Source organism: Ambystoma mexicanum, chromosome 1q, assembly GCF_040938575.1.
Source record: "Ambystoma mexicanum isolate Mex_15411 chromosome 1q, UKY_AmexF1_1, whole genome shotgun sequence".
In the NCBI taxonomy this organism is placed as follows: Eukaryota; Metazoa; Chordata; class Amphibia; order Caudata; family Ambystomatidae; genus Ambystoma; species Ambystoma mexicanum.
In genome coordinates, this window is record NC_090922.1 from 1,217,597,650 (window position 1) to 1,217,614,968 (window position 17,319).

Sequence of the window (17,319 nt, forward strand, 5' to 3'; positions counted from 1 at the left end):
CACAGAAAAATGTTTCAAGATGGCCACCCTATAGGTGGATTATCTGGAATGGTTCTGATCCTCCAGCCCCGCAAAGAAGCTGGAGTACTCGGGAGAGAAGGTCCACTTTACATATTGAATACAGCTTTGGTTGTCCTTCAAATGGAAAGTTTCCATCATTTGTTCAAAGAGCTCAAGGTGCTCCCAAACCCAATATTTCGCATTCTTATGATAGGATGTGATGACACTCCTAATGGCCTTTATTTGTTTCAGGGGATCCTTGAGCAAGGCCCTCTTGACCTTGTTGGCTTTCTTGGTTCGGGTGACCCTGGTCCACTCATCCTCTGACTCAGAGGCACTGCTACCAGAGGTGCCTGTCTGGGCTTCTGGGCTCTCCCGGATTCTGCGAGCTAGGGAGTGGCTGTCAGAATGTGAGGGCCCAGCTTCTTGAGTCCTGTGGCGCTCAGCAGAGTCTTCTGATTCCTCCTTGCTCCCAGGATTTGCTGAGTACCCACCCCACTGTCCTAGCTGGGAAGAGGTTTTCAGGATGCCCTTAGTGGGCCTACTCTCATGGAGTTCCCCACTACCATCTGGTCTCTGGGTAAATGGTATTTTTGAGGCTCCATTTCTCTGACCCTCCCCTCATTGGAGTCTCCCTGATCAGAGAATATGGCCTAGCACTTGGGAGCCCATACCAAGATGCCTGCCCATCCATTCCTGGGAGGTGCTGATCTATGAGCCCCATATTCCTCATTGGATTGAAGTCTGCCATCCCCGTGGCCCTGGGCTCATGTGCGCAAGTGGACATGGGGGTGGCAGAGTCCATGGAGTGGAAGAGATGAAGGCCTCTGGTACTAGGGTTGTTGAGGTTATGCTCAGGTGTTTCCCTTTCCCAGCGGACCTCATCTCTCTCAGCCCCTGATCCCTGTTGCCATGCAAGAACCTGACCTTTCTGTTCCTCTATGAAAGCCTTGCTAGTCTCTGTCAGTTGTTCCTGCATAGCTACCTGCCTGTGGAGCCTGTCATTTTTCTCACAGAGAGCCTCATTGGGCCTCATTACGACCCGGGCGGTAAGGGATTACCGGTACCGGTAAGTGCACCGGTGCCGGTAATCCCTTACCGCCCTATTCTGAGGTCCCTTTGCGGGTCCTCCCTTAACGGCTGGTAAAACCAGCCGTTAAGGACGGACCCGCAAAGGGACTTTAGAGGTAATAACGGTACTGCAATTTTCAGTACCATTATTACCGCCTTCCCCATTCCCATTGAGCCCTATGGGGCTAAAATGGGAATGGGGAAGGGCCATGGTGAATGGGGAATTACCGCCCCTGCCAACCTTGGAATGGGGCGGTAATTGCTCCATTCACCATGGCGGAATCGGTAAGGATTTGGAGGCAACCATGACGCTAATAGCGCCATGGTTACCTCCAGGGTCGTAATGAGGCCCATTTTCTCTCTGTGCTTCCTGTGTCATTTTAGAGTACTGGGCCAATTTTTGCTGCAGGAGCGTTACCTCCTGAGTCCTGTCCTTACTGGCCTGGTCACTCTTTGCCAGAGCATCTTCCATCCTCCTGGAGTGCTCTAACAGTTTTGTATAATCTTTTTGGAGCTCCCAAGTCCCTGGAGGGCCGGGTGATTTTCTTCCATCTTATCTTTTAAATAACTGACCTCCTTGCCTAAGGTGTCCCTTTCCTGAATAAGAGTATGCCTCTGTGCAGCCAGGTCGTCCCTCTGTCTTTGCAGCGCACCAGCTTTCTGGCGCTCTCCATCAAATTCTGTCTGTGTCAAGGTCTTTCAGGATACATTTATTATTCTCTTCTTTTTCTTGGTCTAGGCGATTTTGCAGGGGGACTACCTGCTCTGCGCATGCTCTATTCAAATTTATTTGCTGTTCCAGCTTTTTCTGGCTCTGAGAGTCCAAACTTTCTTGGCACTCCTTCTGCAGGGCCAGTACTTTGGTATCCTGCTCTACCTTCTCCTTCTGCAGGATATCCATATCTTCTTTTATTTTTATCAGGTACTGCCTGGTTTCATTTTCTCATTTGTGGCTTTTTTGTAGCCTTTGCTCTACAGAGTCCAGATCAGTTTGGGCTTTTTCTAATGACTGTAGTTGCTTGTTTGCCAGATCTAGGTTTTCGGCATATTGGTTCTGTATTGCTCCAATGTGGAGGTACAGATATTCCGCTATTTTGGTAATCTTACTTTTCTCTTCTTTTAACTTAGGGGCCATATACAGGTCACTCAGTGCCATATGTAATGGTCCCTGATCCCTGCCATATATTTAATCCTGTTGCAGTGGCCTGTTCCTTAATTCCTTGCAACCAAATATTCTGATCCTGTTCTGTCCATTCAACCCTGACAAATAATTTGTGCAGCAGGTGTTCATTTGCCATATTGATTTCTACCAAGGTCGCCATTCCAGAAATATTAATTTCCTTTCGGACTCACATGAGTTTATTTTATTTTTGCAAAACTGACCAAATTCCTTAGAGCATTCCAATTGAAGGGTGCTTTTCACAGTGTAGCACAGTGTGGTAGCCCAACAAGGTTTATGTACCCTGTTAGTTAGCACGCTGTATTAAGTTGCCACAAGTGTTATGTCTAATTCAGAAATCCCGGCATCGAGCCCCCAATCTTGTAAGTGATTTCAATCCGACATTTCACCTAAGTCAATACCTAGCGTGGGATGCACAACTGAAACCTTTAATTATTTATTTGTGTCTATACGTTCTTTTATTCTGAACGATGTACCACTTACATCACACCCCTCTCTTGGAATCCCCCCGGTCACACTGAACCAGGAAGCAGTCTGGTTTGCAAGTTAAAATATTTATTAGGTATTGCACAATATACATCACACTATTTTTAATGGTTACACAATAATCACCAATGGGGTGATGTCACACAAAACAATCTCTTTAATCATAAGGAGTAATGACGAGAAAAATAATGCAGCACAGAAATAATACTTTGGTGTGTGTTCAATCAAATGGTAATGTAATTATTATTTCCCCCTGCATACTCTTCAATCCCCCCAATATACAATATAAAGAAAATAGAAGGAGAGAGTACAGGTTTCAGGAATGCAGAATTCAAGCAAATAGTATCAATCCCAATTTCCCTCCAGCAAACACCAGAGAAAAACAGAATTGATTGGCAAACTTGTCAAAAATGGTTTTACTGTTGGTTTTGAATGAATGGGTAAAAACACTGAATCTAGATTTAATTCACTGAAATAGTTTAAATACTAATGGGAGCCACTTGGTATGGGTTCAGACAAACACTAGCAATGATATGAGAGTGATAAGCAAGTTAAAAACTTAATTTTGAGGTCGGGTGCAGTGAAAAGCTATTTCACACGTTATAGATTTTAGCCAAACAAAACATTTGCGGCAAACTTTTCCACGTGCGGTAAGCGCGATTGCAGAAAAACTATAAGGAGTTGGGATGCGGTTTTGGGGTCTTTAGAAAGCTTAGGATGTTAGCTTCAAATAGACACTTAATTTTCTTCAGAAAGATGCAAATTGTAAAACAAGAATGCACTTTTAAAAATACAAACAAGGTTTCTTTACACTAGGCATGTACTAGGAAGATGCAAACTACACGACAGCACATCCACCAGATCAGGACGCCACTGATCAGATGTTTGCCTGCCGAGACGCTTGCCTTTCTTCTGATAAAATATATCAGCGCAAAGATGATTTTAACAATATTATTACAGAAGAACTATAGGATAAGCGAGAGAGTTCAGGCAAGACAAAAAGGATTTCTAGCAATACAGTTCTGGATATGAGATAGATTTGATTTTGATAGGGATGACTATAGATAGTACATAGACTAGTGACAATCCTGTGCTTTGGATACTCATTATCAATGTTTGAATGGAACCGTCAGGGATTCTGATCAAAGATTTCTGGGACAGACTGCTGGGCACACCGGACTGGACGGGTCAGCGATCAGCAAGGCCTTCTGGACATCGCACGGCAGGACTGGACTGGATCTGCAATGGCTCTCTGGTCTGCACAGCACAGCACGGCTGGATGGGTTTCATCTGCCCTTCTGGTTATGAAATGATTCTTTGGCACGCAAGCAGTTACAGCACAGCCTGGCTGCTTCTTTTTGGTTTCCCCTTAAGATGAGGGATGGGTTCTGGAAGTTAGGCCCAGCTGAAAGCGGATCAGCTATGCTCTGAGCCTTTCTGCTTTCAAAGTTTTTGGAGCCTGGAACAAGGAATATGGATGTATCTCCTTCAAAGTGTTTCGCTGAAATCGGGATGGTGGGTGGATTAGTGTGTTTTTCTAGGTCCTCAGCTGTCTCTATATATGTGTTTCATAAAAGGGGTGGGTATACTGAATTATCCTAGGCTCACCCCCTTGGTAGTCCATTGGCTAAAGTCTGCTCTCTCCCTTGATTGGAGAGGAAAACAGAGTGTCATCATGATGATGCGGTTTATGAGACAGGGAATACCTTCCCATTTGCCTTTTGCACATAAAATCTATTTTTCATATAATACATCTTTACATGTGTACAATCTTTATACCAATGACATACAAAGATCACATATTTGTTGCAGCACATATTCTTCCAAACCCCATAGCTCTGAGGTCTTGGGTCTGGATTTGACAATTTTTTGTACTTTTTATCCGGGACACAACATCTGATTTGTCCACAATTTTGTACATATGAGCGCATGATATCTGGGCATAATCGTATGAGGTTTTGTGCTTCGGACATGAATACAATTGCTACAAAACCAGAATTTTCACTACACCTTCTCAGAATATCGCACAGAGTTCTGGGTCCCTTTACAATGTGCACACAAAAAATCACATTCACAATACTGTAATTTTACAATTTTTACAAATTCGTACAGTCCTTTATCAGTCTTTTCCAATAATAGGCTTTCTGTCCATTGAGAATCATCAAAAATGTCTATCTCCGCCTCCAAAGGTTTCTTGTAGCTCAAGAGCAATCCCTGCCTTCTTCCTCTGGCAGAGCCACTCTTGACACTTCCAATCTGCATATTCTTTCAGCCAAGGAAGGTTCATTGTCTCCTCCACGAGCAGCAGCCCAAAATCTCCTCCCCTCTTAATCAACACCTGAATGTGAGTTCCTGACCTTTGGTGGGAAGCAGGAGAGATTACTTTTGTTGGGGAAAGCTGGGAGGAACTGGTTTAATGACGCTGAGTTTCAGCTAAATTCACTGCCAAATTATAACATTTTCTTACTTTAAAATAAAACTTGCAATTTGTAATCAAGCAGCTAGAACTCTGATTCCAGTCTCTAAACCATGGAGATTAAATAGTTACAACCTATGTTCCTCTTAATGAAAGTTCACTTAAGATTTAAGACATTAGATCATAATGGGGCAACTTTGCAGTTTAAATGCAGGCTTTTGAAACAGTCACAGGCAGCCGCTGGTACTGTGCAGAGATTTTGACAGATTTTCACAGGCAAGCACACTTTTTACTGTGGATATTTTGACGATAGATTCCACTTTTCCTGACATTGTGTGTTCCTATTGATTCCTTAAATGAAGTGGCGGGTAACACCCATCAAAGATATTAGGTGTTTTCTGATGTTTTGGACTGGCATTCTATATTTTCAGCAACCAAGAAAAAGGGATTTAAGAGCAATTTCTGTGTTTCTTGCAATAAAGCACTGCCTTTCCTGCAGTGTTCCAAGCCCAGTGACAGGTTTCATCAGTGAGGTCTCCTTCCACCACTGACAACAGGCAAAGTAGATTTGGCAGCCATCTTTTCCGGTTTTAAAGCGCGATTTTTCATAGGTTTTGGCCGCATAGGACTTTCACGGCCATTTTACTGATTCTGGTGCCACCAGCACACAGGGATGTCGCAGGGCAGAGCCTAGTGGGTTAAAACATCCCACAATCCTGAATTGAGGCGTCAAGCTTGCAAAGTCTCTCCTGATGCTCCTCTGTCCTGATCTGGGCCCATCTTGCACTAAGCTCCATTTCACATCTGGCCCCCATCTCACCCAGCCTCCATCAAAACCCCTCCTGTCCTCCTAACCTGCACTTGTGGCCAGTGCACCTGCCAATGTCCACCACTCAGCTAGTGTGGTGATTGCCAGTGTCTCTGCAATCCAATTGATATTTGGTACATGGTAGCATCTGAGGTGGAATGAAGAGGGGATAGGCTGGGATAGTTGACTGTCTCAATGGGTGTCACCTGTGTTTTAGTCTATCCTGTGTCACCTGTCCGGCATTGCGGGAGCTTCCCTGTCGTTTCTAGGGATGTTAGTGTCCATTCCAGTTCTGTCATCCTTTTCCCTGTTTCGATTTTCAGGTTGAGTCTATGGTCTTGAAGAGCCAGGTTTTTAGTAATTTCCTGAATTTGTGGTGATCTTCGGTGTTTCTGATCTGTTTTGCGATGTTGTTCCAGGTTTTTGCGGCTAAGTGGTAGAAGGAGGGTCCTCCAAGTTTTTTCTTAAGGTATGGTTTTAGTTACAGGTAGATTTCGTTGCTGGATCGGAGGGGCCTCTTTGGTTTGTAGATTGTTATTTTCTTTTGTAGGAATTCTGCTCCTTGTCCACTGATTGCCCTGTGCGTTATACACATGGTTTTGAAGGTGATGCAATGTTTTACTGGAGCCAGGCTAGTGTTTTTAGGGCAGGAGTGATGTGGTCTCTTCTGGATAGTTTGAGGAGTAGTCTGGTTGCAGTATTTTGAATCCGTTGTAGTTTCTTCAGGAGGTATACTGGTATTCCGAGGTAGAGGCTGTTTGCATAGTCGATTCTTGACATGATGAGGGAGACGATAGTGAGCGTTTTGTGCGTGAAAGAGACAAAAGGTAGGATTCTTCTTGCCGTGCGGAGGAGGAAAAAGCATTTCTTCACTGTTGCATTTATTTGTGGTTCTAAGGTTAGGGTATTGTCCATCAGGACTCCCAGATTTTTTACTACCTTAGATGGTGTTGATGCGGTTCCTAATTCTCTCCATATATATGCTCGCCATACATAATGTTGCCAGGAAAATGTTGTGGCAACATTATATATGGTGACCATATATATGGGGTCAAGGGAATTGGAGGTTGCGATGGGAGGGTGTTGCGACATTTTTGCCATGAAACCAATTTGCTTGGCAGCTGCGAGATTAATCATTTTTGCGTAGGGTTTGGGGTTCCAGATCAGTTCCAGTTAGCTGAATCCATGCTTTCTCTTATTCCAAGAAAGTTAAGCAGCATGTTTCATGGTTGTCTTTCACTTCCTGCATGGGAACACAGAGGCAGATTCACAAAAGCAATGCAACACCTACACCCACTTTAGATACGTATTTTACACATTTGAAGAAAAACGGTCTGAAGGGTGTTTTCTTTTTCCGAATATACCACAAAGTGTTCCTCCCCTTTTTAGGTTTACAGTCTGCGGATCGTGGCCCCAAAAGCATGGGACACAAGGTTGTGTACGAAAGCACGCTGTGCTGTGCTCCAAGATTCAGGCACTGCTTTCTACGAGTAGGAGTAGAGAATCTGGGAGCCCGGGGCTGGAGCCCGCTGCAGGCAGTGATCGAAGTGAGCGGCAACGGTCAGGAGTGGTGTTCCAGTACTTTTTGTTTTTTACCACTCCTCTACATTTTACGACCACATTCACCATTCTGTATAGAGCATTTATCCACTCATGTACCTGTGCAAGTTTAAAGTTATAGTAGGGGCCTTAACTAGTCACTTAGACCATTGCAATGCACTGGCTGCAACGACTTGTCACATGATGCACTATGCTTCTGCCAACCCTCTCTCCTGCCGAGACCACAGTTCCACTACTTTTTTTAGGAACACCTCTACCACTGGCTGCAGGTAAGTGGGGGTTGGGGAGGAGCGGTTGGAGGGGGTGCAGGGTGCTGCCGAGTAGTTGAGAGCTGGGGCTTGGATCACACCCTGACAAGGAAAGGGAAGAGGGCCACGCACAAAAGGTTGCAACCGCAGGATTGTGACATGTTGTGCTGCAATCCACGTTGCAACCTTTAGTGCGCGCCTACAGCCATAGAAACACTTTAAAAAAAAAAAAAAAGCATCCAGTTAGTCATTTGTGCAGCATCACAGCAGGATTCAAAATGTCACTTTTGTCTTACACATAACTTTTCACATCTCAGAGAAAATCTAAATGTCCCTCTCACTCTATGTAGAATTTTGGGGGCAGTATGAAACTAACATGCTCACTTATTAAGAAGGCCAAGGTGGCTGATACCATTCATTGATGAGACCCTCATGATGATTTAACGGTCAACTTTGTTTTACCATTCTTGACATGACATCTGGGTACTCGTGTGTCCCTTTAGCACCAGAAATGCAGCACTTGTTTGTCTGTTTAGTTTAGTTTAGTTTAGTTTATTTATTTATTTATGGAGCATACCTAACCCGAGGATATCTGGGAGCTTTTGCTTATGCAAACCATGTAAGTTACATACATATACATACATCGATGAGTTTGGCTGTTGACTTGTGTTACAGATCAAGGAAACATACCTGGCAAGAGAAGTGCTAACAGAGATCTCAATAGTTACGAGTGACCAGAGTAAAACGGCAAGCGCCTGGTGTTACAGATCCAGACGAAAATCCAAATGGAGCAAGTTAGATATGGTAAGGAAGTTAGTTGGCCTTGGTTTTTCTGGGCAAAGAGACACGTTTTTAGCTTTTTTCTGAAGGACCAAAATGAAGGTCCAGTTCTTAGTGCTGTCAGCAGGGTGTTCCAGAAATTGGCTGCTAATACTGGGAAGCTGGAGCCGCCGGCTTTTTGTAGTTAATAATTGGGAATGTTTAGGCAGTGTGAGTAGCTGGACCTGGTGGGTCTGGTCGAATGATTTCTGGTCAGTTTGTCTACCAGGTATTTTAGGGCAGAGTTGGAAAGGCATTTGTGAGTGATCATTAGAGTTCTGAAAGTAATCCTATCTTGCACTGGGAGCCAATGGGTGTTGTGTCTTGCTGATGAGATGTGGTTAGACACGGGATGTTTATAGCCATTCTGAGTGTGTTGTTTTGAAGAACTTGTAGGTTATTCAGGTTTTGTTTATTGGTGCCTAATTATAAGGTATTACAGTAGTCCAGGTTTGATAATATAAGTGCTCTAGTCAATATGATGCAGCTATTGATGGACAGAAAGGGCCTGCACGCATTGATGAGCTTGGCAGTGTAAGCTGTTGCTGAAGTAATTGCATTGACTTCTCTGGTGAGGGAGAGGGTGGAATCCAAGCATATGCCGAGAGTTCTAACGTTTTTGGAGACGTTGATGTTATTCCCATTGATGTTGAAGGAATTTATATTGGGAGTCTAACTTGTTAAGTCGTGGCCGTGAGCCTAAGAGAAGTAGCTCAGTCTTATCATCATTTAGGCAGAGGCCGTGAGTGGCCATCCATGCTTGAATTCTAAGGTAGATTTAGTTCAGAAGTTTGGTATCTTTGTTGCAGGAGCCTGTTAGAGTGATGAGGATTTACGTGTCATCTGCATAATTAGTGTAGATGACACCCAAATCGTCTAAGTGGCCAAACAATAGCTTGGTGAAAATATTGTATAGAGTAGGGGAGACACATGCGCCCCGAGGGACTCCGCATGAGATTGGGGAAGTTTTAGCTGAGGCTGTAGGTGTGAAAACTCTCATGGTCCTGTCAGCTAGGAAGGATAGTATTCAAGCAGCAGTGTTAGGGGAGAAGGAGGCTGCTGAGGTCAGGTGTTTAGTGAGGATGTTATGGTTGACTAAATCAAAAGCTGCTCATAAATTGAGCAGGAGAATGAGGGCCAGGTTTCCTTTATCTTTTAATTCCTCCATCTGGATTGTTAAGTCCAGGAGTGCTGTTTCTGTGCTGTGTCTAGGCCTAAACCCTGATTGGCGGAGGCCAAAAAGGTAATTGGTTTCCATGTAGTTTTGAATTTGGAGGTATGCCGCTCTGTCCAAGATTTTTTAAAGGCACGGCATGTAGTTATAGGCCTGTAGTTGGTCAGGGTAGTGATACTGGGCAGATGTCCCCTTGGCATCTTTTAGGTATTAGGCTGGCTATGATCCCTTCTACTTCTAAGGTGACCGGGGCGAATTCGAATGGGCAGCACATTTTGGATGAAGAGTTGTGGAAATCGCTGAGTTTTGTGTCTGCGGTCAAACTGAGTTTTTTGCTTTATTTTAGCCTGTAGTAGAGCAATTTTATCTAGTTGGGCTTTTTGAATGTTGGCACACCAGGAGGCATCTTTGGTGCAAGATTCTGTGGGTGGCGCTCGTGATTCTAATTCCTTGAAAATAGTGCTAAGCTCTTTGGAGCTGGATTTAGCATGTTGTATTCTGTCGTTGAAGGTGTCACTTTTGTTTTTTAGGATGTCTGCTTCGTAGTCGTTAGAGGCGGTGGTGCACTTTTCCTTGTTTTGGTCAGATGTTTTTTGTTTTCCAATAAGCTTCAGAGATTCTTTTGGAGCAGCGTAAGGCTTTCAAGTCTGAAGTGAACCATTTGTTTAGGTGGGCTAGTGGCTTTGCTTTTCTACTTTTTAGTGGAGCGATTTTATCTAAGGCTTGGCGCAAGGTGTGATTGTACAAATCCACGATGTGGAATGGGTCCTTGTCTGTGGATTTGGGAAGATTGGTGATAGGCTGCAGTAGGGGGAGTAGGTTCTCCATGGTGACATTGTGATTGTTTTGGGTTAGGGCAAGAGGAGCTTGTGTGACATTAGGGTTTGGGCATTGGCTATTCTGTATGGTGAAAGAGATGACATGGTGGTCGGACCAGGCACAGGGGAAGTTAGATTGGATATTTATGTTGCAGTTTAGGTCTGCTAGCCAATCCAGGGTTCTTCCTTTGCTATGTGTTGGGCCGTTGATATGGTGTGAGAAGCATAGCTCAGCAAGAGTGTTCTCTAGGGAGGTTGTGTTAAGATCTCCCAGAAACATGATTTGGGAGCCAGGTTTGGTGTTCTGGGTGAGGAGGTGTGTGATGTGTGTAAGGTACGTGCTGCTGATAAGGGGAGTTTTACCGAAAGAAGTTCTCCAGATGAGAATGGTTCATTGGAAAATTCTCTAAGGCATAGCTGGTTTTTAGCAATAAAGGAGAATCCACCGCCTCTCCTGGAATCTATATCTTTTCGGAGGATTGTGAAGTTTTTAGGAAGGGCTAGCGAGAGGGTTGGGCCTGCTGCTCGGTGTAACCAAGTTTCTGTGATTGCTAAAAAGTCTAGATGAATCGATGTGATGAGGTCTGCTATGTCTAGCGCATGAGCAATCAGGGATTTGGTATTGTCTACGGCTCCTCTGCGGGAGGTGTACCTGTTTGTGGGAGTTTGGTTTCTGAACCCTTCAAAAAAGTCAGTTGGCCTTGGAATGTGAACCATTCGGTTTTGTTAAAAGTAGAAGGGCTTTTAGGATCTTTTTACACAGGGGGATGCCGACACTGAAGAACACGGCAATTTAATATGCTTAGATGTTATGGTACTTAAGAGTAGGGACATAGATGCACATTTCCAAGAGATCAGACATGTACTCACTAGACGACAAAAAGGATGTACAGAAGTTTCACTACGGCAGACCTAACTGTGTACAAGGAGAATTGACATCTTGGGGCATGAGGCCACAACATATGGTCTAAATCCTCAGAAGAAAAAGTTGGAGGCTCTTTGCAAACTGAAGGAGTACACTCATTGGAATGAATTGCAAAGTCTGCTGGGTATGACAAAAAAAAAACAGAAAGTTCATTAAAGATTATTTAGAAATTACACAGCCACTAGCAAAGCTATAAAAGCAAATAGATCTATGGCAATGGAGCGAAGAATAACACAAAGCATTGGTTCAGTTGAAAAACAACAACATTAAGGCCGCATGTCTGTGCTACTCAGAAGAGGCCAAGATGCCTTCCTTGAAATAGCATTAATGGAAGTCTGTATATCTGCAGTGCTGTACAAAAATAGGACATGACCAAGTGATACAATATGCTAACAAAGCCTTATCATGAGTAGAACATCAATTTTAAAGGAGAAGACTTTATGGACCAATGTTTGGGCTCTGCAACATGCCTGCTCCATTATATGAGGTGAATCTGTGATCATTGAGGCATTACAGCATTTTCAGAGCAAATGCATTGTAACCGGTATCCCTGTCTCAATCACGGATAATCTCCTCAGCATTTGTTTTACAAGACTTCCGCTTGGGGAAGAACAAGAAGATTCCTATAGCCCACAGATTAGCAGAACTACATGATTGTGCTTTCATCTAAACCCCCAAAACCCTGTATGTTAAAGGCAATTTGGCTGATCATGACCACTCATCACATAAACGTTTTGAGGAAGTAAAGTGTCAAAACATACAAACTGTCTATGTAGGTGGTTTCACCTTCGATCTGGACAATGACTCTGACATAAGCTTGGTTGCAGGCATAGGAAATGTATAAGTCAGGAAAGATGAGATCTCATCAGTAGGTCAATGCACAGGCCCGCGTACTGATAATTTTGTTAAATTGTTTTTTATTTATTTGATTTATTTATATACAGGGGGAATAAGAACGTACAATAGATAAGAAATCAGATTTGATGGGAAGGCTGAAACAAACAAAGAGCCAATGCGGGAGACCACGACCTAGAGTTTGCAGGAGGGATTAAACCTGTGATATACAGTCAACAAGAAGAAAACACAAACATTCAAGAAACAAAAGGCTTTTGCCCTGGTTGAAGAAGGCATATGAGATGCCGAAACAAGTGTCTCACAGAGGGCTTAAACTTAATGAAATCATCAAATAAAATACAAAAACCTGTAATACAACTTGCAACAGATTCTTTTGTGTACTAACAGTGGCGCAGAGATTGTGTGAAAGACTCAATTTGTATACACCAACAACGTACAGGAACATTTCCCAATGCATGTTCATGCCTTTGCCCCACACCATATGCCAGTGGTCAAAGTGGGCGGGAGCGGTTGGAAGCAGTACTCCTTTACTTTTTTAAATACGTTTTACCATTCCTATACTTTTATTTTAAAAAAAAAAACCCTATGAAATGGTTATGTTTTAAAATAAAAGTGTATGAAGAAGTTGAAACCTGAACTTCAGTGTGCTGCATTGAACGTTCCCTTAAACAGCAGTCGTGTTTGTTTGGGGGTTTGTATTGCGCGTGGGAGGGGGCATGGCAAAAGGGTTTGTGGGGAGCAGGTGCAGGCCAGCAGTGAACAGAGTTCCACTACTTCTTTTGGCACACCTCGACCACTGATATATGCTAGAATGAAAAATATGTTCATGTTCTCTGTGCTCATACATTTCTATGCTGGTTGCACCAATATATGCCAGTACCTCCTCCTAAGAACATACTTCTTTTGGCATTATCATTACAAATGCCATACCACAATAAGAAAACATGTCCAAACTGGATCCAATGTAGGCCAGTCTGGATATACAAGTATGCTTATGCTTGCTTTTTCATAGATGCTCAGTAAACACATGTAAGGCCACAGTAAGAAATAGCTAGGCTGGCAGCACCAAAATGCCAGTCTAGCCATGTAATAACATATACCATGCATGCTTATCATAGATGCCAGGTACAAACTGTTAAACAAGACTGCCTGCACCAAAATTCCATCCTAGCCACATACTAACACACATCAAGTTGGCTACGCCCAAAAATGACACTAAAACAAGCCATGTAATTTAAGGAAATGTTAACATTGCTCCCATGCTCCTCGTGCCCCCCAGTGAATGTAAAGGGGGACCCTGTACACCCGTAGCTTTAACATCTGTGGACTCAGGCACTGGAGACAGGACAAATGTAGAGGAGACAGATGCCCGGATGCAATTTCAATGTCATCTTTAATGCAGTTTCAGAAGACAGGCTGGAAGGCGTTGCTGAGATCCCAAAATCACCCTGCTTTTATAGACTTTTGAGACTGATGCAACATTACATACAATTGCACAATACAAATCTGATTGTTCCCTCCAACCAAAAATAAACCGCTACTTGTCTATGAATGGTTGGCTGAACTGTCACTTCTACAACTGATAATCCATTGGTCTTTGTAAGTAAGTACAGCATACAGACACCCAGAATAAAAAAAAACATAATAAAACATTGGCCCATGCTAACCTTTGATGACAAACTCCAGAAGGTTTTCCAAGATAAACCTATTTTTGCCAACCAACGGAGCAGTAATCTAAGGCACCGTCTCGTGAGAACAAAACCGAGAGTAACTATAAGACTAAAACCGAAAAAAACCAAGGAACCTTTCCCTGCATGACATGCAGCAACTGCAACAATAACATAAAAGGGAACACAGTGACACACCCCAGAACGGGAGAAAAAATCAGAATCAAAGACTACGCGACTTATATATCGCAAGGGGTAACATACTGCATCAAATGCTTGTGTGGTCTTTTATACATCGGTTAAACCAGCACAAAAGCGTGTTTAAGGTGGAATGAGCGCATGTCAAGTGTAAGGACTCACAAACAACATTCACCAGTAGCAAGACACTTTGAACAGGCTAAGCTTCATGTGGCACAAATGAGATTTCAAATTTTTGGAAGTAGTGCAAACCGATAATTTAAGAACCAGTATTTCAAAGAAACTTGAACAGAGAGAAGCATACTGGATCAAAAAACTTGACTGAGTATCCCCCCACGGTTTAAATGAAGAACTCACCCTACATCGTTTCCTATGAGTAATACACAACCACAATGTTGTGCACAGACATGAATATTCCAGGATTTGGTTTAGCATAACATAAAAAAACCTATTTTTTTTGTTGGCATAGTAACTTCATCTCGCCATTTCAATTTTTCATAATACATTTCACACTTCCGGGCTAAGCTCATTATTTGCTAGACAGTGGACGTTATTGAACTTTCTCACCGATGTTAATGGTCACCAGACAGAGCTACCAAGTACTAAAGAAGAAATGTATGAGTACCATATTGTCTACATCTATGATCCGCATGTTACTAGATATGAAAGTAGGTAGATTAATTTGTATGGTTACCTCTTCACATTGACATCTGCATCTACATGCCATCTTAGTACAACAGACATACAGCATAATCAGAGACTTATATGAGACTCTTATTAGTGTTTAGTCTATATTTCTGACCCGCAGGTTGCCAGATATGAAATTAGATAATTGAATTACATGGTTACCCCTCCATATAGACATTCATATTACGATTTTTACTGATCTCGCTAGTATACCCTTTGTATCTTCATGTCTATTGAGATTTGTACTAACCCAATAGCTGATATGTCCATAACATCACTTATGAGGCACTGGCGTGGGGCATTAACTGCCATAATGTAAGAGATGTTCTCACAACTAGCAGGAGCTTGGGATTATGCACAATGTGATGTCACCAAATCAGCAGGTCACGCGCATTTTTATCACAAGGTTCGGTATGCATGCATTTAGCATCACTTGTCCAAAGATTGCAATAATTATTCCAGAATTACACAACTACTTGCTTCGTAAATGATTGCGGGTGGCTTTTAACATTACATCAAACATATTCTTCTGCAGTTTTCAGCATCACATGACATTACGATGCAACTGTCACTTAGATCATGGTCCACACTGCATGTTCACATTTTCCAATGCGAGCAAACAGCGTTTGAGCTCAGCATTATGTTTCCACTATAATGATTTTTGTTATGATTTCCCATTTCACACTGTCCTGGTTGTAAGTGTGTGCCGACTACTTCCGAAGCCTCACATTGAACATAGCAGGTCTGAGCACCATACTTTATGTGACATTACCGTAATATCATTACCTAGACAGCTGACAACGCTACGTGTCACAGTGTTGTCGAATGTGAGCAAGTAGCGTCAGTACACACAACGTTTCCATAACAATGACTTCTCACTGAAGCTTGGTCTTTGATTGCGGCAATGGGGACGACCACCCCTTTGTTATCTCTCGAATAGAATCGCTACGGTAAGCGTCTCGAACCAAGAGCAGGGCATTTCATCAAACTTAACTCTGGCTTAGAAGCAGCAGCAACTTAGTGACCGCTTATAATCCAGCAGGGTAGCATTTACTGGGTAACGCGGGGAGATAATAAGGCCAGATGCTGCCGAATGTCCGGCATTGCAAGTATGAGGAGATTGTACAACTAATGTGAGATACTACCTTGCAGAGGATGGTAGGACACTGTGTTTTTCTACTTGGTTGATAAATAGAATTTAATAGATGTACACGATAGGAGATCACAACAGAGGATTTATTTACTGCCTTATCATCAAATTTCTTTCAGAGGGAAATGTCACAGACATAGAGTTGTTAATGACAATTGTGGAGATAAAGAAAAGCTTTGGCCTTATGAATGTCAACAAATTGCGGTCATAGAGAAACGAAATATGTAGAGTGAGACACACTCGATAGTAAAAAGTGCTCTGATCACAGAGAAATTGCAGGTATTTTGTGGGTAGTATGGTTTGTTTTACTTTGCATATCAACATGGGCGGCTCAAGTATCATGTTATGTGTCAGCAACATACATTTGTTTTGTTCTAACATAATCTGGAACCAGATCTAAACAAGTATATGTATTGTCTGTTTTGACCGTGTTGAATTTGCAATAAAGAAGTACCATAATAGGTCCGAAATGCATTGGCTTTGTTTGGATTCTGCTTCTTCACTAAAATGAACCTTGACCTGAAAAAATCATAAGAAAACAATATAAAACTATTGATCACAAGGAAGTCTGGTCTTTGTTTTTTAAGCTTACATGAAGGAGCGAAATTCACCTGTAGTTTTTAATACACAATTGGTGACCCCATGTCTGTTGAAAATCTTTCATCAGACACACTTTCTCTTTGTTTCAATCTACCAGTATAATATATACTCGGTCTTTGAGGCTCGCCATCAACTTTACAAGAAATTCTGTGAATTACTACAACAAACGAAATTGAATAGCGGTGCCCGCCCATACCTTCTTTTTGGCTGAGCTCACTCACTCAGAACCTCATGACTTCATTTTGGCAAGCATGGTTGGAATGACACATAATCTGATAAGCTCTTGTGAGATTCAGCTGGACCACATTATAAATTCTTAGACGTCTGCCAAGAACCAGCCATTATCTGATTCTCGAGACCTGCCAAATCTACTTGGTAGCTCATACTGTGGAAACCCCTCATGAGTTCATCTTATTTGTTGCTAGTTAAACAGCTGTTCCACCTAATTGGTAGCCTTCCCATGCTCCTTATATGATTTACTATCAATCAATATCTGTTTTTCCTGCCAGGAAATTCTAAATATACAATACCCAGCTGTCTGCCAAAGAATATTCTACATCAGAATGATTCAGCTATTTTTAACATCTGCTTGCAAGACACCATTTTGTATTCGGCATCCATCTTAGAATTCATCTGAACTTGCTTAACCTAGAAACC